This window comes from Canis lupus, chromosome 14 (genome assembly GCF_048164855.1).
Source record: "Canis lupus baileyi chromosome 14, mCanLup2.hap1, whole genome shotgun sequence".
Taxonomy (NCBI): domain Eukaryota; kingdom Metazoa; phylum Chordata; class Mammalia; order Carnivora; family Canidae; genus Canis; species Canis lupus.
The window spans coordinates 56,494,078-56,521,995 of record NC_132851.1 but is presented as its reverse complement, the minus strand read 5'-3'; the positions used below and the strand labels follow the sequence as shown (position 1 = coordinate 56,521,995).

General features: G+C 33.7%; 1 long non-coding RNA gene across 2 annotated transcripts; it reads left to right on the top strand.

Moving 5' to 3' along the window:
* Window positions 1-26,713, top strand: LOC140603499 (uncharacterized). 2 transcript variants are annotated; one of them, XR_012006488.1, is made up of 5 exons: window positions 1-135; window positions 18,262-18,455; window positions 20,033-20,110; window positions 21,664-21,720; window positions 26,676-26,713. It is a non-coding gene; the product is annotated as an uncharacterized lncRNA (long non-coding RNA). The 2 variants fall into 2 exon arrangements; XR_012006487.1 differs by lacking the exon at window positions 26,676-26,713 and adding an exon at window positions 23,565-23,658.
* Window positions 26,714-27,918: the final 1,205 nt, after the last annotated feature.

Here is a 27,918-nt window from a genome sequence, read left to right as displayed (position 1 = left end):
TCCACATTCCAACACTGAGAAAACTGACTCTAACCATCTGTTACTCCTTAGCTGAATTGTTCAAGTATTACGTGTGTAGCAGTATTAGAATCATGGACCTATTACTACCCGTGGGAAACAACTTTATAACCTAAGGTATGGTGCTTATCCAATTTCTTTTGCCTTAGTCTTACATTACTAACTTAGTAATTTCAGTGGTACTTAGATCAGTAACTTTCCCTCTCAGACTTCAGAGAGATTATTTCATACACATATACACAATTACATCGTTTTATCATAAAATATATTTGTACACATACAGATTCATTCTCTCTCTCTCAAATAAATAAATCTTGATGAAAAGAAAGATACTGGTTGCATAGGGGAATTCTTATCTTCTATTGTCACCTTTGAAGAGAAATTCTAATCATTTAAAATAAATCAGCATAATGAAACTTTCTAGAAATATATTCTAGTAGAATTCCTTTGTAAATCATCAGCTTGATAATAAATGCACAATTTGAGCCTGAAGTAAAAATGCAAATTAATTAATTTTTATTAAATACAGTGATGGAAATATCTTAGGTTTACTTGACAATATAATTTTTTAACAAACACTGCTCTAATGGTATAAATAAAAACAAATAAAATTTTATTCTGTAATTAAATAAAAATTACTCCAGTGAAGTTGCAATTCTTTCCATAAAAATGAGAAATCTCATTTTCCCTTTTTGTCTGAGAGTAACATTTAAATCATTATAAAATAGAATCATCTTCAGAATAAGCTTTCACAATTTTATGAATTGTAAGTTTAAAGAATATACTTCTATAGGAAATTCAGTAATTTCATGTAAATTAATGAAATTTAAATTTTCACTTAAAGTATCAATTCCAATGCATTTGATTTAAAGAATATTGTTCACATTTTTTCTACAAATAAAAGATTCTAAAGTGAATACATTGAGACTAAAACTCATATTACTTAAACATTTTTACATCAGAAACTAATGAGATAATATAACGATGCTCAATTATTTTTCCTTCATGGTGAGCCTCATAATATATAATTAATTTTCTCTGTATACTCTAAAAAATTACTAATATCATATAGTTCCCTCAATAATTCTATCAATCTTAAGACAGAAACACAGAATCAGAAATTTAATATATATATATTAAAATATACATATCCTTAATGTATATGTTATATATAATATAGATCATATATATTACATTTATATCATATATATATTTGTCCAGTTACTAGAGTTTCTGATATATTAAGATCCTTATTCAGATTTTGCTTGTCCTAACCCTTCATGGATGCTAAAAATACTTTCTTCCTGGAATTTATTCACTAAGTTTATGACTTTATTTTAACTTTTCTAAAGAAAACCTATATTTACGTTTCTTAAATAAGGAAAGGATGAAAGGAAAGGAGGGAAATAAGGAGGAAGAAAGAGAGGGAAAAAGGAGGAGAAGAAAACCCTACCACTATGACTTGTCCTTTGAGATTTTCTCGTTTATCATGTCTTCCTTAAATATAACTGAAGCAGAACTGTATAGTATAGATTACTAAGGCTCATATAACTTTTGCATACTGATTCCTCTTAATAAAAATTTGGGAATCTAACAGTTAGTTTCGGCTTTTGCAAGAAAAACTCATGTTTTCGTAGGACATAGATTTTCCTCAGCAACTTTGAAGGCTCATAGTAAATTTGCTTCCAGTCTGTTCCATGTACCAGTGATTATTATCCATGTTCTTTTTTATGTATCATTTATGCATTTACCTAATTCCTTTTCCTACTACCACTGACTTTGTCAGGTGGCCCACAGTGGAACGCAGCCCATGGTATTTACATCCTTGTGTGGTCCTCCCACACTGGCCCTGATTCTCACCATGTGACATTCTTTGGCCAATGAGGCATTAGAGAGTGTATTACAGAGGCTTGGTAAATCTTTAGACATTGCGGGTTGAACTCTTGCCACAAGTATTTACTTCTCATTTTGGAAAGCTTACAAACAAATTTAAAGGAGTTTACTAGAATTCCATGGAGTCTATTTATAAGTTTTACTTTACAAAATTATTATATAAAACTTATACTAAGTTTGAATAATGCATAAAATGTAAAAGAGACATGGGGACAATAAAGGGATATCCTTTTGAAGTACAAATATGTATTAAATAAGTAATTAAGTTGGTCACAGTTTTATTGATTTTCCACAATTTCCTTCCCATTATGTTCTCATTAATATTGGAAAGCCAGTGATTTTTAACCCACAGTTGTGTGTATATATAAATATATATATGGGGGGGGGGGTAAGCACTTTAAAACTGGCAAATATTTAAGTAACTTTAAATGATAAATGGAGACAAGAACTTTAATATGCAGGAAACTTCATATCTGTTAAAGCAATATTGTGACTTTTAATTCATATTCAAATATTTTATCTTTAATAACTCCAAAACAAAGAGAGAGTGATTTGAACAGATGTTATCTTAGTAGGATTCCATTCTTTAAAGAATACCATGTTGAGCTACCACCAGCTTAAAACTGAAGGAGAAAAATAAAGAGTGAGCTTTATGAAGTCCCAGAGGATGCTCAAGCTGATTTATCATGTGGCATGCCTGGGCACCTCAAATAAGATGGTTAAAATAAATGTTTCATGCTAGTGAAAAACACTGAAAAGCAAACAATATAGTATTCCTTTGCCTGAATACAAAGGAGCCTTTCTCTGAATTCAGTTATACTGCAAAATAGGGGAAACCCATACACATTATAAAATAAAACTAAAAAAAAATTATTTATACGTACTGTGGGAATTAATCCTATATTTATTAAATATGTATTTTATTCTTTAAAGACACATTTTCTTCTTTTACCCTCATTTTTTTTTAATCTTGCTACAAACTCCCCAGCTGACATTCCTATAATGGTAATGAACTGAAAATATAGTACTGAAAATGTAGTGCATTTTACATTCGCTGAGAGCTTAGGCCCAGAAGTCAGATCACCTCCTTGACATTTCAGCTTTCTCATTTGTTAGGTGCATGACCTTGGGCAAGTTACTTAATTTCTCTCTTCCTTAGTTTCTTCATCTCTAAGTGGGGATAACAGTGACATTTACATCATAGATTGGTGTCATAAAAATATACATTTGATATATATATATATATCAAATTATAGATTATATATATATATATAATCTATCATCTTTGTAGAACAGTGTCTGGTACCTAGTAATACATGTTAGTTTTATTTATTTAGCACATATATTTTGGAATTATTTTCTTTGTCAGGGCACTAGGTTGGGTGTTGAGTGTACCACAGTGTACAAACACAAAGCCACTTCACTCATGGAACTTTTGGGCTAGTGGAGAATCTTAACCCAAACAAGTATTGAAAGGATGATGCTGTGGAATGCTATAGTTCTATATAGCTGGGAGTGGAGGTGGGCATAGGGTGGAGAGGGTGAATAAGCTAGTCCGGAATAAGTCCAGAGAAAGCCTCTTTAATAAAAGGCTTCATAATTTGAAAAAAAAAAAAAAGTTAACCCTAGAGAAGGGTTAAATTTCTATTCATTGAATCTAAACCCAAAGCTCCACAAATGGCCTCCTGCTCACTTAGGGTCTGAAATTCTTTCCATGCATCTGCTTGGCTTTCATGTTTTAATCATCTGATTTGTCTGCTTATTCATGCTCCCTGCTGCCAAATAATCATAATTTGCACAGATCATATCATCACCTCCCCAACTCATCCCCTATTCACTGTGGCATGCAGATATTGTAACCTAATTGTCTTTCTTTTAAAAGGTATCTCTGAATTCAAATTCCTAAGAGAATATTTCCTTGAGACTTTTGAACTTTATATAGATTGTGTGTCCCCTTTTGTAAGATTTCATGCAACAACTTCATTTGGCTTCAGCTGGGAGTGCAATTAATGAGGTGAGAGGTCGTGTGTGATTAACATAACTATGGGTAAAACAGACATTTTCATTTAGAATAAATAAGGGATTGTAAATGCAAAATACAAATCAGCTTTTAATATAAGGTATGTGCACTCTTCTAGGACTTAGGGTTTAAAAGATGCCCCCACTCCTGTACGTTGCAGATAAGATGATAAGTTAAGTGGGCCCCTTATGTGGAAAAAATACTATTAAAATTGTAAATGTACATTTACTGTGACCCAGTGATTCTATTCTTGGCTGTTTATCATAGAGATATATGTATTCATGTACCAAATGAGGTTTCTCCAAGTATATTCACTACAAAAGGCATGTAGTAGCAAAAAGGGGGAAGCAAACTAAAAGTCTACCAATAGACTACTTAGTATATTAAATGTAGCGCACCCACATAATGAAATAGTATGCATCTATTAAAAACAGTGCATCAGCTCTATGTATGACAGTAGAGGAATAAAGATTTCATAAATAAATATGGCAAAAATAAGAAAAGGCAAAAGAATGTACAAAATTATATGTACATAAATTAACATGATATTTTTGTGAAGATGTATAAGAAATATAAAAGACAGATAACAGTAGTTACCTCTGACCGGGTAGGAAAAGAGAAGTTTGACAGTCCTTTCTTCCCAATATACCCTTCAGAAAGCTTTACTATTTGTAGCATGTGCATGTATTACTTACTCAAGATAAATAGGCATAAAATTTTAAAAGAGCCACAAACTTATCTCTAATGCATGTAAAACTTGAACCACTTTTTCCTATTCCTAATAAACCACCACTTTAATTAACAAGCAAATTTTATTGCTATTGGGAAAATACTCAATTTCCCTTCATAGTATGCTTTCTCATTTTTTTTCTGCCTTTCAGTAACCTGCCACAATTCTAATCTCCATTAATACGCTTCCAGGCCTACATAACACCTGAGTTGTAGAAATACTATTATACTGATAAACACAAACAATTTTCTACAGTTATATGTTTTTCTTTTCCTGGCTTATAAGTATTTCCTTGTCAAGATTTGTGAATATTTTTGTGTATGCCTGTGTGTTTGTGTATCTAGGATCATCATTAACACTTCCAAAGGTACAAGGAAGTCGGATATAAGATTTAGTATTTTATCAGATAATGTCATAGGTAATGTTTTAGGATTTAGAGTAAATATATTACTCTCTCCTATCTGTTCTCAAACTTCTTAACCATAACAGGTCTTATATTTACCTCTTAACTCATTATGTCGTGTAGAAAAAAAAATTATATACTTTCGAATTTTTCTTGGGAATATCTCACCAATAAGGTTTTTATGTATTAATCTGGAAGTTAATAATTGTCTTCATTAAACTTTCCATTATCATTAAAATTTACAAAAATAAAAAGGAATACTAGAAAATTTTTTAAATAATTTTTTTATTTTATTTTTTTTAATTTTTATTTATTTATGATCGTCACACACAGAGAGAGAGAGGCAGAGACATAGGCAGAGGGAGAAGCAGGCTCCATGCACAGAGAGCCCGACGTGGGACTCGATCCCGGGTCTCCAGGATCGCGCCCTGGGCCAAAGGCAGGTGCCAAACCGCTGCGCCACCCAGGGATCCCAGGAATACTAGAAAATTTGATTTAATTGCTTTAATAAAATGAAATAATATATTCATTGTAGAGTTAAGATAAGCATTAATCTTAAACATTTACCACACATTGTTAATATCAAAATAGATTTATGAATACTAAGTGACATTTACTACTGAGTGTGAAATTAAAATCAGCTATTCAAAATCAAAACCCTCTTTCAATGAATAAGGTTGCCAGGTCACATTGTTATGTTTGAAGTATGTTATTAATTCAAGTCTTTCATATATAGTGAATGTAGAAACTATTCTCTGAAATTTCCAATTACATATTATGAATATACTTGTTGAAAAACAAGAACCCTTGGGATGCCTGGGTGGCTCAGGGGTTGAGCGCCTGCCTTTGGCCCAGGACGTGATCCTGGAGTCCTGGGATCGAGTCCCCCTGCATGGAGCCTGCTTCTCTCTCTGCCTGTGTCTCTGCTTCTCTCATGAATAAATAAATAAAACCTTAAAAAAAAAAAAAGGAACAAGAACCCTAATGAGATATGAGTTGTATTTGAATAGACATCCTGTGTTAGTTGGACCTCTCTTCATCACTGATGTGGCTCATGACACCAACAATAGTACTGGTCCAAATGGAATCAGCTTCGTCCCAAGGTGAGAAGGAACCAGAAACTGTACTGCTGCTATTAACTTCAGCGTTGGAACCGTAACAATTGCTGCTTTCTCTACATTGTACTGTACAGAGGACTAAAGAAATTTAATTGAAATACTTTTATTAATATCCTAGTAAACTGGTATACATAGTCAAATTATGCACACTAGTTTTCCACCTTCAGTTTGGAGTTGTATAACTTGTATAACTTGAGACAATTCAACTTGCCCCTTTTGGTCTGTTCCCTCCTCTGCAAAATGAATGCAAGACCACAAACCCAAGGAGTTATTCACTGAAGTGAAGGTGAAAGGGCTTTGTATACTCCACAGTAGTGGAAAGAAAAAAGGTTTGTTACCAGACCAAATCAAAATGCCCTGTGCAGATAGGCAGAGCTCGTGTTAGCTCTCTTTTGTATTTATTCTTCTCTAAACAGAATCTATTTTTTTAAAAGAATCCTTCCTGGTAGCTGAACTCACTCTTAGATTTTCACTTCTCTCCTTCCCTACTTAGTACTGTTAGTCATTAACACTTTCTTGGCCCTTGTCCTTGGTCCATCTGGGCCTGTGCAGTGGTGCCTCACAGGAGGGTTCTACAAGGCAGGAGGAAGGGTAGCAAAGGGGATCCCAAGAACATGTTGATTCCAAAGGGAGAAAGGGAGTTTACCTCTCCACAGTGTGTTTAAAAAAAAAAAAAAAAAAAAAGTTGGAGATAACAGACAGTGATAGATAAAGAGACAGGGAGACAGAGAGAGGGAGACAGAGAGACAGAGAGTGAAATAAATTATGTCCTGAGGCTTCTTCAGGAAAAGTCTCAAGGAACAGGCAGTGATAGCTTCCTGAGATGAATTTAAATACCCCAGAGCTGCCTTGAGGAGCAAGACAATGGAACTGTACCTTCTGGTTGCTGCAGCCTTGGACTTTGGCAGAAGTTAGACTGGGGCCCTAATGATGTTGAACATTTTTTCTTCTGCTTATTGATCACTTGTACATCTCTTTGAAACAATATTTATTTGAATTTTTCCATATTTAATTGTATCATGCATTGACATTGTTCAATATGAGAATTATTTATATATTTTGAATATATTCTAATGGTCCCTTATCAGATATGAATTTTGCAAATATTTTGTTCTCATATTGTGGTAGCATCTTCATTTATTGATAATGTCTCTTATGAACTGAATATTTGTGTGCTTCTAAAATTTGTATGTTGATTACAATCCCAATATGATGGTGTTTGGAAATGGGGCCTTTGGAAGGTAATTAAGTCATGAGAGTGGAGCCTTTGTGAGTAAGATCAACCCCTTTATAAGAAAAGTTCAAAGTGATATTTCATTCTCTTTCTACCATGTGAGTAACAAGAAGGTCCTCTGTAAACTAGGAAGAGGGCATTCACCAAGAATTCAACCATGCCAGCACTCGGATCTCAGACTTACAGCCTCCAGAACTATGAGAAACAATGTTTGTTGTTTAAGCCACCTAGTCTGTGAAAATTTGTGATAGCAGATCAAGTTGACTAAAATAGTGTCATTTGATCCATATTTAATTTTGATGAAGACTAGTTCATCTTTTTAATTTTTCTTCTGTTGCTGTTGCTTTGCTGTCATATCTAAGAAAACATCATCTTGTCCAAGTTCTGAAAGATTGATTGATTGATTGATGATTGATTTTATTTATTCATAAGAGACACAGAGAGAGACAGAGGAAGAGAGAGAGGCAGAGACACAGGCAGAAGGAGAAGCAGGCTCCATTCAGGGAGCCGGACATGGGACTCAATCCCGGGTCTCCAGGATCACAACCTGGGCCAGAGGTGGCACTAAACCACTGAGCCACCCAGGCTGCCCAAAACTTTTTTTTTTTTTTAATTTCAATATATATCTGTGCTCTTTGCATGAATATTGTGAACTTAAAATAATTGTTTCTATATACTCCTGTTAGTTAGTAGCTAGACGTGAGCAGTGGAAGGAATGCCCCTGTAGTCAACAAAACCAGCCCACATCTTCCTCCGACTAGATGTTATATCCTACAGGACTTTCTCTCAAGAGATGCAAGCCCAGTCCAGAGAGAAGGTATTGTCAGTTTAACCTCTAAATAGTTATATGGCTATTAACATAAATTAGCATTGCTTTTACAGCCCCAACCCCACTCAGCAAGAAAGGCTGCCATGATGGTTCTGGTACAAATCTGTCTTCGTTCCAGAGAACTTTGGTGATCCTTTAGAACAAGTATCTGAGTTTTCCCATCTTCACTCTGAAGACCACAGATGTTGAATATATTGATTCCTCCTTCCACATTTCCAGCAACTGGTCAAGCTGGGATTTAAATACAGGCATTTTGGTTGCAAAGTACATACATCTAACCACTGCTCTAATCTGTCACATTTTTTACAGTACTTGGGATATTAAGGATATGTTTGGTGGGATAAGAGGCAGAGATTGATATATCAAGTGTATATCTAAACATCTTCCCTTGTTTCAGGATTTCTTTTCCTCTAGGGCCCATGGTTCTTGGTCAAGGGTGGGCAGTGAAGCAAAGTTTATCAAGTGATAGGACAAAGCACCCAAGGAGGGAAAGCACCCCAGAGAGTTGCCTTTCGGGCTTCTAAATCTAAGGGTTTTTACAGGAATGTTTGGTGGGCTGTTTTAATCTGATTAACCTCCATGCACCTGTCACTCAATCAGGTTTTGTCCACACTGTCATCTACCTATCTGGTAGTTGTTCATGTGGGAAAAAATGGAGGGTTCCTCTGGGGTAGTGTAGAATCTTTTTCATTTTAAGGGCATTTTCCTCTTAGGATGAAGGCCCTTTGCTCCTGCCTTTCTTCCGACTATCCTCTATTGCCCAGATATCCCTTTCTTATATAATTGTGAATTAAAATTATGTAACATAAATGGAAAGTAATAGTAATATTACTAGTACCCATCGCTAGACTATATAATTTACATTTACTAATACAAAATTCAGAATTTTGCAATCTAAAGAAACTTATGCATTAAAATCATTTCAAGAAAATATAGGAAACTATTTAGTAAATCATCACCTATCCTTAATAACATAAAAATATACTAATTATATAAGTAATAAAAAATAAAATCATAATAGGCTGAAATATTTGTTTTTTTTTAAATATTGTATTTATTTATTTGAGAGAGAGAGAGAGAGAGAGCAGGAGCAGGAGGAGGGGCTGAAGAAGAAGGACAAGCAGACTGCCTGCTGAGCAGGGAGCCTGATGCAGGGCTTCATCCCAGGATCCTGAGATCATGACCTGAACAAAAGGCAGACATTTAACTGACTGAGCCACACAGGTTCCCCAATAGGCTGAAATATTTGTATTAAATGGTATATGTGGAACTGAGCTCTATTGCAAACAATTCCAGATACTTACTAAAATCTTTGTACAAATATAACACAGAAAACAAAAAAACTCCTAATATAACTGACAGTCTGAGACTGATAAAGACCATGAATCTGTGAATACTTTTCACAAGCTATAAAATTCAAAGATCAGCACTAAAGCAAACTCTGGCCACCAATGGTAGCGTTCACTGAACAGGCATGGCATGGTATGGCATGGTAACAGAATAAAAGACATTTGGTCAATAGTAAGACTGTCATAAAGTGTACACCAAGCAGGATAAAGCAGCCATTTTTCTCCAACATGGGTTCTATATTTTTATTTAAAAAATATAGTTCTTTTCAAGTTACTATAATTATTATTATGGTCAGTTTTAGATTTATCATTTTGTTTGTTACCCATTTTTCCTGTTATTTTGTTCCTAAAATTTTCTTTCCTTCTTTCTTCTATGTTGATTTAAAAAAAAAATAGTATTGTATTTTAATTACTCTGTTGAATTTTAAGCTATACCTATTTGCTTATTTTCAGTGCTTGATCTAAGTATTATAATATGCATCATTAACCTATCAAGTTTGCTTAGAATTAATATTTTACTACCCCCCATAAAATGTAAGAACCAGTTAATAGTATGATTCAATTTATTGCCCTGTCCTTTGTGTAGTTGTCACATGCCTTATATTCACACACACACAATTTTAAATACAATAATGATATTTTACATTTCCCATGTCCATTATTACTCTTCATTTCTTCCAGAAGATCTGAGTTTTCACATGGTATTATTTGCTTTCAGCCTGAAAAACTCCCTTTTTGCTTATATTACAGAATACAAATGAATTCTTATAGCTAAGAGTTATATGAAAATTTTTATTTTGCCCTTATTTTTTGAAATATTTCTAGGGATATAGAACAGTGTTGATTTGTCATTCTTTCAATTTAGCACTTTGAATATTGCTTTCTTTTTTTTTTTTTACTTCTAGTTCCCATTAATCTGATTAGAAGTCAGTATAATTAATATAGTTATTTCCCTATAGGTAAATGATTTTTTTCCTTTCTCCACTTTCTGGAAGTTTGCAAGATTTTGATCCTTTTTTTTTTTTTTTTCTTTGCTGTTGTTGTCCATTTATTTTGTTTTGTTTTCAAAAGGTTGGCTATGATAAGCTTAAGGAAGCTTTTTATATGTTAATTCCTGATGGAAATTGGCTGAATCTCTTAGTACTGCAAACTAACATGTTTTAAATAGATCTTGGAAATATTAAGCCCGTGTTTTTTTAATAATATTCTTTAATCCAAAAAAAATAATATTCTTTAATTCCATTCTCTTGCTCTTATCCTTTGGGGACTCCTATTATTTTATATATATATATATATATATATATATATATATATATATATGTTAGATAGCTTGATATTGTCCCATACATCACTGTAATTATCTTCATAGTTTTTCAAATATATTTTCTTAATAAAGTCTTTCTTTTTATACATACTTTTCTAAAGATTTTATTTATTTTTGAGAGAGAGAGAGAAAGAGAATTATCTTCATAGTTTTTCAAATATATTTTCTTAATAAAGTCTTTCTTTTATACATACTTTTCTAAAGATTTTATTTATTTTTGAGAGAGAGAGAGAAAGAGAGAAAGAGGGGAATGGGCAGAGAGAGAGAGAATTGCAATGAGACTCTGTGCTGAGTGTGGAGCCTGATGCAGGGCTTAATCTCACAACCCTGAGGTGATGACCTGAGCTGAAACCAGGAGTTGGACAATTAAGGGACTGAGCCACCCGGGTGCCTCATTGAAGAAAGCTTTTATATTCAAATTCACCAACCCTGTCATAGGCTGCCTCTAATCTGGTGGTAAGCTCACCTAATATATTTACCCTTTTATTTTTTTTAAAGATTTTATTTATTCATGAGAGACATAGTGAGAGAGGCAAAGACACAGGCAGAGGGAAATGCAGGCTCTGTGCAGGGAGCCCAATGTGAGACTCAATCCCGAGTCTCCAGGATCATGCCCTGAGGCCAAGGCACCTGTGCCACCTGCGCCACCCAGGTGTCCCATATATTTACCTTTTAAGGATTTAGAATTCCATCTATCTAACTATCCAATTCTCTATCCATCCATCTATATATCATCTTCATTTTTCTTCTCATGATATCTGTTTCTCTCATGATATCTGCTCATTAATTATGATTATATTTACCTCTAAGTAGCACAAAACACATATGACAATTACTCTTAACATTGAGGTGTAATTCCAACACCTCAATCATCTCCAGCTTATTTTGTATCGTTATCCTTCCTTTTCTTGTTTTTTAAAAAGTTTAGTTTTATTTTATCTTTTTTTTTTTTTAATCTTAGCCAGGACATTGTGAATAGTACCGTATTTGGTTATTTTCCCTGAAGTACATGGATTTTGTCCTGGGAAGACAGCTTGGCTGGACTAAAACTGTCAACTTCATTTCCTCAGCAATGGATAGCAGCTGGATCTTCGCTCAGTTTCCTGGCTCCTTGGATTCTGTCCTATAAATGTAGTTTATGCCATCAGCCAAGCATGTGACTGGAGTTTATAGAAATATTTGATCTTCTCCATCTGCAGTTCTTTTCTTTTTAAAAAAAAATATTTATTTATTCATGAGAGACACAGACAGAGGCAGAGACACAGGCAGAGGGAGAAGCAGGCCCCTTACAAGAAGCCCGATGGGGAACTTGATCCCTAGACCAGGATCACGCCCTGAGCTGAAGGCAGACACTCAATCACTCAGGCACCCAGTTGTCCCCATGCAGTTCCTTTCTTTATGTCATTTTCATCTTCACCTTTCAGCTGCTCTAGCAACCCCAAAGTTCAATATCTTGCTACCATTGCAAGAAAACCAGGGCATTTTTATTGGGTTCCCAGCTTCTTTCTCAGACATCTGTGGTAGAGAGAGCACTCTCTGGTAAGAATTCTTAAATATTTAATCTCAGTTCTCTTCTTTCATGCTATACTTTTCCTCTAGTTTATGGGGTTGTTTTTGTTTTGTTTTTTCTTTTCTCACAAATGCCTACAAATAACTGCCTTCTAAAATGTCTCCTGTAGTTTATGAGTTATGAGAACTTGGTCTAATACAATCAACCTATGTATTATCAGAAACAGAAATGATCAGATATTTCAAAGTGGCCAGATAATGTTCCTTCCCCCTTACATTTAAAAAAAAATCAAATTATTTTATTTATTTTTAAAGATTGTATTTATTTATTCATGAGAGACACACAGAGAGAGAGAGAGAGAGAGAGAGACAGGCAGAGGGAGAAGCAGGCTCCATGCGGGGAGCCTGACGTGGGACTCGATCCCGGATCTACAGGATCACACCCTGGGCCAAAGGTGGTGCTGAATTGCTGGGCCACAGGGGCTGCCCTAAAAATCAAATTAGATTGTAATTAATTAAGATGCAGTTTCACAAGATAAAGTACATGTACTTAACTTTTTTTTTTTTTTCTTCAAGACAGGGTACCCTCAAGTATATCAGTCACTTAGAAGTAATTTATTTTGGAATGGCAGTTTTTTGTTTTATTTTTCTCTTTGTTTAATTAGACCGCATATCAAATACCCAACAATATAGTGCTGCAGAATGCTTATTAGTGTATGTAAATTGAACTGTACACTATGAACAGCAGCTTAACTATTAATGAAAAATCTGAGGAAACCATTCACCCAGTATAAAAGAGAATAACACTCCTTTTGCCTAAGTGACCTCAGCTATCCCCAGGGACTAAATTCATGAACTAGAGACTTAGAATCACACTCACATATTTCTTTTTCCTTTGCAATTTATACCAACTTAGCATGATGTTTTGTTTTGAAATTTTTAGCTCTATAAGTTAAAATCTAAGCATTTGAAAGCCTTCATATCTAAAATTTAACTCATCATTTTTTTCCCAAACTTTCCTACTCTTATATTTATATATTTTGTTCTACTACTGCAACACACTCATATAATACACTATTATCTTTCATCTTTTACCTGGCATCTCCAAATAGCTCTCTTCTTGGTTCCTCTGCTTCCAAATTTGATTAATTCTAACCTTTGATCTGCATAATGCTCAGAACTTATTTTTCAGCCATAAGTTTAATATATTATCTTACTTAAAAAGAAAAGCAAACCATGAGGCAGAGATATGCTTGATTTTGTAAAAAGAAAAAAAAAGGAAGCTTCTCCATAGTATTTTCAATTATTACTTTAATTTCTTATTGTTTATTCTTAGACTTTTATTTAATGTGAAAATACATGAATTTTACATGAACACTGATAAAAATTGAACAAATCAGCCTCACTGACAAGGAGTTAGAAAAACAAATAAGAACAACAAATGTGTTCAAAACCAAGTATTTTGCTGAAATCACATAAAGATACTTAGGTACAATTGAATAGTTAAGCTCTATTTGAATGAGTGTTCATTTTGAATATAATATCCCATGGACCATTTTATCATTTGCCATATGTTATGTAATTACATAAATGTTGGTATATGCTGTGAATATGCTGCAAATTAACAACATTTCTTGTTTCTGGAAAGAAAATGAGAAATTAATTTGGCAAATGTCAAGTTCAGTTCATGTCAAGAAGCTTTTTGTGTCATGATCCATCATGAGAAATTAAACAGATATATTCTACTAAATAGATCACTTTTGGGGCAGCAGCTGTGGTTCAGGTTTGTTCATTTAGCAGATTCATTCCACCTGACTTTGGAGAAATTACTGAGATGATGTTTTCACAGTCTGAGTATGTTTTTGTTTCCTTTGCCCAGTTCAGTTAGAGGTGGTAAAGGAAAAGGATATTATGTTGTTTAACGTATCATCAGTTGAAAATAACTATTACAGTAGCTTCATTCATATACCAGTAATCAGAAAATAAATATAAATTAAAACTGAATACATCTAAAGCTTATTTTAACATAAAGTATAATATTTTTAAGTGCTAAGAATTGCTCTAAATGAAATATAACTGTATAAGTTTCAAAAGCTTACAATGATATGGATATCAACAGTGTGCATTGTCTTCCAAAGTATTTTAAATTACATTTTCTAACACTGATTCAGGGAGGAAGGGAAACAGATTGTCATACTCCAAAGTCAAGAGGCATTTTAAGTGTTTTGTTTCTGATTCCTTGTTGAACAAAAATGTAACCCAAATTTATCATAATTTTGCATTTTCTCTCCATGACTGTGTGTTTGTCACAGTTCTCTGTTATAAAATTACTTCTTTTGACAAATGTATTTTAATACCCTTTGACCAAAAGTATACTTATAGATAATAAGTTTACTTTATGTAGTGGAAAATATAGATATGGACTTAAGTAAATGCTTTTTTTTCTTACTTAAACATTTGCATAATTTTGTAAGCATAACATATTATTCATCAAGTCTTTCAAGAACTTCATTGTCTTGCCTGTGAGATCCTGTAGCCCGAGAAACAAAGTATAAAATGGTTCAATATCCATGTGTATAAGACATTGTGCTAGTCATTTTACATAGATTATCATCTTTAATATTCATAATAGACTAATCTCTATTATGCACATCAAAAATATAGATCATAAGATATTAAATAATCCAGTACGTATTCAGCTAGTGGTTGTCTGAACTCACTGCAAAGCTATTTATTCAATAACTTGTATTCTTAATCTCTGTGAGGAAATTGAATAGGAATCATCTCACCCTTTCTACTTGTGACCAGTGTGAGGGGTATATGTAATGATCTAATATCCAGAACAACATGAGGTGCTCTTTGTTCCAAAAAGATACAATTATTCATCCTTTTGTTATATACCATTAAATCATTGAACTGACATATGAACTTTAAACATATCTAAAATCACATGTATAATTATCCCTAATTGTTTATTTCAAGGCTATAATATAGAAGTTTTACCCAAAGTTAATTTTTATAAAAAAGTTAAGGTACTATTATTATTACTGTGAATCAGCATAAATTCAGAAAATATTTATACTAAGTCCTTTTTTCCAAATCATTTCAAAAACTCCAAAGACCAAGTAATCCTTGCAGGGGATTAGCCTACATTTTAAAGCTCCAGTGATCCAGATAATCTCTTTGGAGAATTCATCCCACTGCTTAGTGCTCCAAAGACAACATGGCATTTCTCTTAAAGAATAACATTATTATAGAAAAATTTTAAGAATAGAGAAACATCATATCCACTTATAAATATATTTTAAGATGGTACTCAAATAATTTCAGAAATAAACTGACTTTGCTTTAAATACATTTATTGGTTTTGATTTGTATGTTTAAATACATAAACCAATATATTCACAACTTAAATGCAAATATGACAGGCCCTTGTACACTACTCACTGTAAAATCCTAACAAGAGACTGTCCAATGAATTGATGAAAATGAAATCTCCAGATTGACAGTGATTTTTTTCCTAGAAAATAAGCCACAGAGAGGAGGCATACAAAATGGTACACCAAAAGAAAACATCTGAGTTTATTTTTCTCCCTTCTCCCACACAAGGCTAGAGAATCTATCTCTTTGAATATTTTAAATTCTTAATTACACAGCTGAGAATAAACAATCACTTTCAGAGTTCTGCATAGGTTCCAAAGGCTGGATGCTGAACAATAGATGGATGTTTAGAAATAGGACTACAGAGGGTTTGGTCCTAAATCAGAATTTTCCCTACATATTTACCCACTGGTATGTGAAGTAAAAATAGTTAAATGCTGATAATATGGCAGTATGGAAAATATATTGTAGTCTGCAATATATTGTAGTATATTGCAGTATGTCTGCAAATTGTTTGCTTTGTATTAAAAAATTAACATAATTAAAATTGTGGGTTGCCTGATTGTTTAGTTTCTATATGAGTGAGCTTAAATAAATAATAATGCTGATCTATCAAAAGTCATTAAGGAAAATGTGAAATTTAACTTATTAGGTTGGATTTCCTGGGAGGCAAGAAGAAAAATATGTGCAAATGTACTGGCAAGTCCCATCAACACTTTTGACAGTGTAAAAGAAATTGAAGAGTGTTGAGCCATGATGCAGACCCAACGGTCATGGACCGTTCTGGACCTGAAATAGCTTCAGAGTTCTCCCACCTTAAGGCAAATGTTCTGGGTCTTTGTACCCTACATGTACCTGTCATTGCGTGTAGGAGGCACCATGGAGAGAGAGGAATGACCTAGGTTAGGTGGATTTTTTTCAACCAAAAACAATTCTCAAGGAAGGTCTCAGTTTATAGCACAAAACCAATAACACTCCCTGCAGATGGAGGAATGAGCATTTCAATATGAAAGAGGATCTGGTGTGGGTATTACAGCATCGGCTGTGATCCTCCCTTGAAGTACCTAAGCCCATTTTATTGAGTTCTGGAAACTGTCTCCCCAGGATACTGGTTGGACTCTTTCTGGGAAAACTGCAAAAAGTAAGATACATAGGAGAAACTCTCACAGCTGATCTCAAAGTGGTAACAGTTATCACCTTTCAGCTTCACCCATTAGAGATTCCTCTAATCTGAAGTGGCACCTCTATGAGTATTAGTTACCTGGGGCCATGGTAACAAATTGCTACAAACTGGTGACTTACAACAACAGGAGTTTATTATCTTATAGTTGCAAAGGCTGCAAGTCTGAAATGAAGGTGTGGGCAGGGCCAGGCTACCTCCAAATGTTCTAGGCAAAAATCCCCCCTTGCTTCTTCTAGATTCTGGTGGCTCCTGGCATTCTGGAGTAAACACTAAGCAAACTCCCAGGAAGAAGTGTTAGCTGAGACCCTGTAGGCAGAAAAATAAATCCTTATGCAGAATAAGTCTTATTCACGGTCAAGATAAATCATTACCCATTCCATGTGGAAGGAATCCATATAAGTCACTTATCACAAAGTGGCTCCTAGAAGTTTTTGAGAGATGGAGTCATACTAAGGGCTCAGTATTTGTATTTGTCCCTGTTGATGGAAAGTAGGACACTACGGAGTCTCAGTAATTAGATTACCCTTGACTAAGAGTCCACATTCTTGGGCTCATAAATATTCTCCATCCTTGCCACTGTGACTACTCTGTTTGTGAGTGTACTCCATTTATATAGGGGACTAATGACAGAGACTACCCAATGTCAACTTACTAAGACATTGTGCCTACTTGAATGTCTTCCATGTTGATGTTCTATGATGGATGTGTGATACAAAGGTCATGCTTTTGGTACCTTTTCATATTTCCACCTGTATGTCTCCTCTGTGGGTCTTCATGTCACCAAACTTTCAATCTTTTTCCTTTAGGCCATGGATTAATTTGGTAAGCTATTTACCAATGACCCTGAATCAGGTCATAGTCTTACATCTGGTCAATTCTCTCTCTACACCATATTCACTGCTTGGAACTATGCTTACCTGAAAGATATTTTTTTCTCCTCACTAGTCCTTCAGGCACACAAATGAATTATGCTATTTTATAATAGCAACCCATTTAAAAAATCTGTATACATATACAACAAACTAACTGATGTATGAATCAAAACTATTCTTTTTCTTCCTCTGTCAACTGGCCTAAAGAACGATCTTATGTGGTTTACATGTGACCTAAGCGAGAACCTCTGGCAGTACTGTGGTGGATGACATGGTCTACTGGACTACTTTCTAATTAAAGATACAATATACTATGGCTTTCTCATGCTTCTACTTTTTTCCTGAGTATGACAAGAATGCAAAATCATGACCATTCTTTATTTGGGTCATTTCTCAAGGTTGTGTTTACATTAAAAACCTTGAAGATTGAGGTAATGTTTCTCCCAGAAGAAGAACCAAGCTTGCTTTGGAAAGAGCATTACAAAAGAGTGTTTTTGAAAGAGTGTTAACAAATTCAGTGTTTCTCAGATGTGATGCTGTACATTACATGCAATAATCATCTACTTTCTGCATCATTCCTCCTGGACTTGAGGTAAGAGGAATCAATGCTAACAAGACTCATGCTGCTTATGGTACCTTGATTGAAAAACTCTTTTGCCTATGTGTCAGGAGTTTTGTGTCTTCCATCTATCATCAATAAAACAGTAATAGGTTAACTTATTAGATTGAAAGTAGTATAAAATGACTAGCCGCTGTCATTTGTTCATACAGCTCACATGTTCACTCTTTCTCTGCTTATGATAAATCCAGAACTTTTATCATCTGTTAGATTGCTGATGGACCCAAATAAGCATACTTTTTTGTCTACATCACAACTCTTTCAATAGGGCACTCTGACTACATGGTCACTTCATTTTCCACAGTTATGTGCTCTCTCTTGATATAGAGGCAGTTGCATACCAGATCATGTTAATCAAGCAGTATTTGTATGTTTGGCATAAATAATTTAGACTTGTACCAAACCTAAATGAGTAATGGATATGTGGAGGGTAGGGGTGGGAGGGTGTGTATCTGCTCACATGCAGTGCTGAATCTTCATTTAGAAAAAAAAAAGTTGGGATCCCTGGGTGGCGCAGCGGTTTGGCGCCTGCCTTTGGCCCAGGGCGCGATCCTGGAGACCCGGGGTCGAGTCCCACGTCGGGCTCCTGGTGCATGGAGCCTGCTTCTCCCTCTGCCTGTGTCTCTGCCTCTCTCTCTCTCTCTCTCTCTCTCTGTGTGACTATCATAAATAAATAAATAAAAAATTAAAAAAAAAAAAGTTAATGAAAGGCACACTTAGAAGAATATATATATATATATATATATATATATATATATATATACATACACAAACTAGCAAGTTTGTGGAATCAATGAATCTTAAAAGCAGAAATTTCAATGCATACTCTCCAGAGTTTCACTGATTAATATGTATATCTTACTTAGAGCATTTGAAAAGTAGAACCTATCTTAATTCATGTTATAATAAATAAAAATTTCCCTTAATACAAATGCTCATTTCATCAATATAATGAAGTTTTCTATCTTCATGGTGTTGATTTCTGAAAGTTATATTGCCTTTTCTTTTTTTATAATCATGTATCTACCTTTACTTCAAATCTTATACTTGCGCTAAGAAGTCCTACATTTTTTATTTCCAATGAGTTTTCTACTCATAATTTTAAGTATAGATGACAAATAGCAAAGTTAGACTAGTAGTACTAGGAGAAAGAAATCACAACTCTAACAAGACAGTGGGAGAAGACATCAAGTAGTAAACAAATAGTACATGCTGCATGCTTCCAATTATACAAAATTCTAGAAAATGTAAACTACTATATAGCAACAGAAAGCAGAGTAATGGTTGCTTGAAAATGAGGAAGGGAACAGGGAGAGATTAGAGGAGGGAAGAACTTTTGGGAACATGATAGATATATTTTTTGTTTTGACTGTAGCAACGATTTTGGAGACATCAACATCTACATCTATATCTATAAACTATTATTCAATATGTACAGTTTATTTTTGACAGTTTGCCTCAGACAAAAAATATATAAAAATTTACAAACTTAAATGTTCTTTCAACCTAGAGACCATTTTTTTTCTTTTTCTCAATAACCATGAATCAAGTGATGACAAGAATGTCAAAGATAAATGATTTCTCAGTATCGAAGTTGAAGGAGAAGTATCAATCACTATGCAGATAAGGTCAGCTTCATTTCAGATGCCTAATGAATTAATGATACTAAAACTTAAGACAGTATGTAGATACAGAACAGTGCAAGCTCTGATAAATACAGTTAAAAGGGACGTCTGGGTGGCTCAGCAGTTGAGTGTCTACCTTTGGCTCAGGTCATGATCCTGGGATCTGGGATCGAGTCCCATATCTGGCATGGAGCCAGCTTCTCCCTCTGCCTGTATCTCTGCCTCTCTCTTTATGTCTCATGAATAAATAAATAAATATTTTTTAAAAATACAGTTAAAAACAGCAATGTAAAACTTGAAACTATTCACTAATGGATCAATAATACTTATCTAATTCATTTAAAGTAGGTTTTGAATAAGCTTTTAAATGTAGGTAGACTTGCAAAATGATAAAGAAAGTACATATACAAAAAAGACTGTTTTGTTTTGTTTTGTTTTGTTTTGTTTTTACTCAAAATGTATCGCTTCCTACATTCCTGGCAATGTTTTAGGCATTGAGATAGCAGGGAAGAAAACAAAACAAAACAAAAGAGCCTCCATGACTTTAAAGAATCAATTTATTTGTTTATCTGTGTATTTATTTTAGAGATTTTATTTATTTATTTGAGAGAGAGAGAGCATAAGCAGTGGGAAGAGCCAAGGGAGAGGGAGAAGTAGAACACCCTGCAAGGAGGGAGCCCAGCTTGGGGCTAGATCCTGGTATCTAATGATTAAGATATACACATATTTTTAATTCCATGTACAAATGTTATTAAGTGACATTTGCCCTTTTTGTGTGACTTATTTCACTTTGCATAATAACCTCTAGGCTCATCTATGTGTCATGAGTGGCAAAAAAATATATAGATGTAAACACCACATATTCTTTATCCTTTGGTCTATGTATAGACACTTAGGTTGCTTCCATGTCTCAGCAATCAGAAATAATGCTGCAATAAAATCAAGGTGCATATATCTTTTCAAATTAATCTTTTTGTTTTCTTCAGATAAATACTCAGAAGCAAAATTGCTGGATTGTGTGGTATTTCTTTTCTCTTTCGAAATTTATTTATTTGAGAGAGGGAGTATGTGCAAGCACATGCACACACAGAGTGAGAAAAAGGGCCAGAGTGAGAAGGAAAGAGAATCTTAATCATTAGATTATCTTTCCTCTGACTTATATTTCATATGATCTTTAGGAAAAAATTCTAAAACGAAAAGATAAAGCAAAATACAATAACATCCTAACATGCACATATTAACTTTTATAAGATATGATATGACTTCTATGTCTCTATGATATATTGTATTTTCTACGACTTTGTGACAACTGTGAATATCGTTTCAATCTCTTTATTTCCATAGATATATGTTCACCTAATAGTTTATATTCGTCACCATTTTCACTTATATTTTCCAAGAAATACTGTAGTTAGAGGGCACAGTGTTTTATTTCTATGTATTATTTTCACAAATACTTAGAAAAACAAGGTAGAAATATAACTAAGGAGGAAACTTGTTAGAGCTATCCTGTAACTTACTAGCATTTCATATCTCACTTTTCTCTTGTGTTATAGTTGAAATAGATTAATGGAATCCCTCCTGCAGTTATGTACTCCATCTATATTGAAAAGGTAATGAGAAACTGTCTCTGTGATCAATTTTCAGATTTTCTATAAATAAATTTATAAATTTCTATAAATTTTCTATAAATATAAAAAAAAATTTCAGATTTTCTATAAATAAATCGTTTCCTTACGATTTTATTCTACAAAAAATGAAATTAATTTTCAGTGCAATTCATTTTAGTGTGTTTTCTTAGGCAGTAAATGCTAACTGAATCAATCATTTAAGGGAATTAATTTTAAAACTGCACAAAAAAAAAAAAAAAAAAAAAAAACTGCACCCAAATTCTGCAATAGACCTTTAAATAGTGACTTTTCCTAGATTTCTTCCTTACTATTGATTATAATACTATGTAATTATAATCAGACAAAAATCCAGGATATACAGAAGCATTATAAGACTAGGAAATCAGGGATCCCTGGGTGGCGCAGCGGTTTGGCGCCTGCCTTTGGCTCAGGGCGCGATCCTGGAGACCCAGGATCAAATCCCACATCGGGCTCCTGGTGCATGGAGCCTGCTTCTCCCTCTGCCTGTGTCTCTGCCTCTCTCTCTCTCTCTCTCTCTGTGACTATCATAAATAAATAAAAATTAAAAAAAAAATTAAGACTAGGAAATCAAAGAAAACCAAGACCTGTAAGCACTGACTTCCAGTTAACAGTGGGGCACTGAACTTCTGTTCAATATATTTTTCTTTTTTCCTCACCTAAATTTACTTAAAAAATGAATAGAGAAATCAAAAGCATAACCTAAATGACAAATATTTAGAAAGGAAAGTTTATGACTCTTGACTCACAGATAACCTATAGCAAAGTTAGAAAAATTAAAGAACTAAATATCAAGTACCTATAGAGGGAATGCCAATAAGATTATGACAATCTGTCACAGAACCAACGACAGGTGCAGATATGGAAAGCATCATGAAATGTGAATGGTTGAGGAGAGACATGATAAAGAAAAAAGATGAATTGGTCAAAATTCTCCAAAAGATATATGTCCCCAAATGCCTTTGTCCAGTTTATTAGTGTAAATAAACAGACTCCAACCCTGAGCAGCTCTTTTATACTATGTAGAATTTGGAGCAGAAATGGTCCATTCCATGAAATAAAGACACAGAAGAAGACAAGAAAAATCATATCTTTTCAAGAATGTGAGGAATTTGAAAGGTTTCTTAGTGAAAGGTGCCCTGGTCCTTATGTTATCAGAATGACAAGATCCAAAATTTGTCGATGGATTATTACAAATAATATGCTCATGATCATAGAGTTTTCAATAATTGGACTGAGTGCTTCTTGAGAAACAAAGACTGAAAAGGAATGCCAAATATTTAATGAAACTATATGTCCCCATATACATTTTATTTTATTATTTTATTTTTTTAAAGATTTTATTTATTTATTCATGAGATACACAAAGAGAGAGAGGCAGAGACACAGGCAGGGGGAGAAGCAGGCTCCTTGCAGGGAGTCCAATGCGGGACTGGACCCCAGGTCTCCAGGATCACACCCTGGGCTGAAGGCGGCACTATGCCCCTGAGCCACCTGGGTTGCCCTACTTCCATATTGCTACAATCACAGGTCCTAGATATATTTTCCACTTCTAGATTCCCCTCAATATACTCAACTTAATTTTGGGAGATAGACAAGATATGTTTTTCTTGCTTTCTATTTTTTGTTTTCTCTGCCTCATTTTGTTGTACAATGGCGGGAGTTAATACCTTATAAAACATGACCAGTATGCACCCAGAACCAAGTGGTACACCGTGCTGGTTCATTCTGTGAAATTCCTCATTCTCATTCTGCCTTTTCTTTTATCTCATTTATGTTTTGGTGGTCAATGGTGGGCCCTCTACAAGGATTTCGGGTTTATGTAAATTTGGGACTGAATATCTTCTAACATACAGAGCTTAATATACTCAGAAACAAGAGGAACACCCTCTAGAACACCTCAGGTAAACTACATTCTCCCTCCCCTACAACTGTGTCACAACCACCATTTCCCAGTCCCCCCTCCTTTTTTCTCTTCTTTTCCTTTTTTTTTTTTTTTTTTCTTTTTTCTTTTTTTTCTCTCTCTTCTTCTTTAGGATTCCTGGCCTTTTATTTTTTTTACTACTTTGTTTTAAAATTTGTTTTTCATTTTAGTGGTCCTTTTGTTTTATTTCATTCTGATCTTTGTTTTCAATTTCTGGTCTCTGACCTTGGCAGAATCATCTAAGGTGAAATTTACTTAGATCATGGTTGATATTCTTGACTCAGCCTGCTCATGCAGCCAATCTGCACTGAGCAAAATGACTGGAAAGAAGAACTCACGACAAAAGAAAGATTCAGAAACAGTATTCTCTGCCACAGAGTTACAGAATTTGGAGTACAATTTGATGTCAGAAAGCCAATTCAGAAGCACAATTATAAAGCTACTGGTGGCTCTGGAAAATAGCATAAAGGATTAAAGAGACTTCATGACTGCAGAATATAGATCTAATCAGGCCAAAATTAAAAATCAATTAAATGCGTTGCAATCCAAACTAGAGGTCCCAACAACAAGGGTTAATGAGGTAGAAGAAAGAGTGAGTGACATAGAAGACAAGTTGATGGCAAGGAAGGAAGCTGAGGAAAAAAGAGAAAAACAATTAAAAGACCATGAGAAAGGTTAAGAGAAATAAATGACAGCCTCAGAAGGAAAAATCTACATATAATTGGGGTTTTAGAGGGCACCAAGAGGGACAGAGGACCAGAAAGCATATTTGAACAAATCATAGCTGGGAACTTCCCTAATTTGGGGAGGGAAACAGACATTCTATCATACTTAAAGTGAAAAAAAAGAAAATTGTTTCCAAATTTATATTTTGTAATTAGAAAACTGGTCTCTCAAATATTATGTTTATGACATTTTAGACATGAAAGAAAAAAAGAAATATATATTTCCTTGCTTTAAATTTCTCATCTCTTAGAGAAATTTTCAAAATATTTTTCAATACCAGATTTTTTTGCTATTTAAATAGTAAGGTGTCCATTTTCATTTCAAAATAATTGTTTTGTGTAAGTTATTGGGGGATTTGGATAAAATAGATCTACCAGATGTGATAAGAGTTGCAGCTGAGCATTGATTAAATGGGGTTTCAATATACCAATATAATCAAGATACCAGTCAATATGCCATAAATATACATATATCCAATTTTGTATATATTTGTATACATTCAAATTTTTCATAATAAAAAATTATATCTTGCTTCTTTCTTCCCTTCTAATCTATCTCTGTTTCTAATTTGTGTATAACATAAAAGACATAGTGTAAATGTTAAAATATTAACTTTTAAAGAAGCATGAAAAGAAAATATAATTTAACTGACAATGACAAAGTTTAGAGGTAGTGGTATGTAAGTTAGATTTGAAGGCTAAGTTGAAAGTGTAGAGAAAAACACAACCAAGACATGACAGTAGAAATCGAATTTAGAGAAGTAGTTAAACCACGATGATTTGGGGTAAGTCAGTGGGGAAAAGATTCAATAAATAACACTCTTCCCTCAATCAAATTATAAAATGATTGAGAAATAACACAAAGAAAATGTGAGGAACCAACATATCTCCTTCAACACATATCAAGTGAGATTCATATAGCGCTTTCTGTGAAGTTCACTTCTGGATCTTTCATCTCTAGAACAGTGCTATACATAGTAGATGACTGATGAATAATTAATGTGTGAAAAATGGCAATATTAATGAATTGAAGGATGAAAAACAGCTGATTTTGATCTACAACCTCAGAGATTCCCAATATTAAAACTCAGAATTATATAGACTTAGTTATCAAAATAGAGGCCACAATGAACTGGAATTAAATTTTATAATGCATAGGAACAAAAGAGAAAACATAATTCCATGTATGTAGCCTGATCTTCACAGAAAAAAAGAAGCCAGTGGGCTATATATGATGAGTTTCTTCTAATGAATGTATCAAGATAATTCATTACTTCACCCTGGAGAATGTGTGTGAGAACAGCCAAAGATATAAATTATTCATTATCTCTCCACATGGAAGAAAACCAGGTTAACACCACATATCTCTGCTTTGATTGTTAAAAGTAAAATACTGTGGCTACATATGTGAGATCTTGGGTGGTTGGGGATGAGGGGCAGTACTGAATTGAATCTATTTCCAGAGGATATTAAGTTTGATGCTAGAATTTTATGCTTTGTTTAGGTAGGAAATGGAATGGTTCTCAAAAATTTCTGAAAAATGCAGACTCATGATCATTTTTATGACATTAATTCTGTTTGCAATAACCTTTCCATTTCTAAACCTAAAGCTTACATTTTTTATTACTTACTTTTTTTTTTCTAAAGCAATGAAGTTCAGTGACTTTTTTCTTGCTATTGGGTTTTTCTGTTTACATTTTTTTAAGTAGTGAAATTCAGTGACATGTTGTTACTATTGTTTTGCTTTTTTTCCATACCTTCACTATATCACAGTTTGGAACCATGCCCTGTTGATTCCACATATGAAATATATTCCCATATTTCTTTGTTTTTCCACACTGAAGGCTACAATCGCTATCAGCCCTCCATCCATGTTTTCTTGTACTAATAAAATGGTCTATTTGCCTACCTTTATGTTTTTAGACTCTCCTTATTAATTCTCTGCTTTGTTTTCAGTTATATTTTTAAAACTCAATTCTAGGGATGTCTGGGTGACTCATGGATTGAGCGCCTGCCTTCGGCCCAGGGTGTGATCCTAAAGCCTCAGAATCAAGTCCCACATCAGGCTCCCTGCTTCTCTGCCTATGTCTCTGCCTCTTTCTTTCTCAGTGTCTCTCATGAATAAATAAATAAAAATAAATTAAAAAATAAAAACTCAATTCTAATTATGTAACTACTTTTCTGACTTGAAAAATTCATCAACTGCTGAATTCAGTCCAAATTTCCTACTTGCCATTAATTGTGTGCATGATCTTAAACTTTATTTTTAGATTCACCTTCTGCTACTGTTCCCTCTACACATTAAAGTGTAAGTGCATTTGTCCTATAACTGTGCAAATTGTTTATTTTTGTACTCTGTTTTCTGACAAAATATAACTTTGTTTACATAGCTATTTCTACATTTTGCTAGGTAAAGATACATACAAAAAATGGTGGGACGGTTTAGAAACAAAGTATGATGAAAGTGGTTATTTTGAAATTGGAAAACTTTTTTTGACATGTATTGATATACTTTATGTGTTATGAGCTAGAGAATCCATTCTGTGGCTGAGAGATTATGCCATTTCATATTATCACCTGAAACCAAATTCCTTTAACCATTCTGAATCAAAAATCCTTTGAAACCATAAATTTTGAAATAATCTTTGCAAAGAATAACGGAATTCCCCCTTTCATTCAGTCAGAGCTGCTAAATGCTTTTACAATAAGGATTCTTTCCACTACTTGTTAGGGACAATTTTTACCCTGTGTAAGACAGTTTTCAAAAACCAATCATCAAACAAATAACCCAGATGATACTAACTGGTATAAAATAATTGAATGAAAAGATAATAAAAGCAGAAGAATTATGTATGAATGAGTACATAAAAGTGAGGTTAATCTCACTCAAAAAAAATTTTGTACAGATAAAAGATCAACCAAGAATCATATTGCAGGAGATTCTGCACCATTTCATCCAGGACCTTAATTCATCAGTTTAGGAAAATATTGAGAAGAAATAAAATACATTTAATAACTACACAGAGAACAAACTATTCACATGTTATATATTTCATACATATTAGGTATATAGATTTATAAAATAGGTTATTAAAATTTATTTCACGAGGCGCCTGGGTGGCTCAGTTTGTTAACCATCTGCCTTTGGCTCAGGTCATGATCTTGGAGTCCCCAGAAGGAGTCCTGCATCTAGCTCCCTGCTCTGGGGAGAGTCTCCTTCTCCCTCTGCCCCTCCCCCACTTGTGTTTTCATTCTCTTTCAAATAAATAAATAAATTCTTAAAAAAATAAAATTTATTTTATTTTATTTTATTTTTTATTTATTTTATTTTTATTATTTATTTATTTTATTTGTATTTATCTGTATATCATAAAATATATCAGAAAATTAAAAATTACATAAATGGAATGCATTTGTATGCATTGTTTTTCTACTGTGGCAGGGTTAGACATAGAATTTTCATAAGGAAATACAAAATGTTATGCAAGTAACTGATAATAATACTTGTTGAAT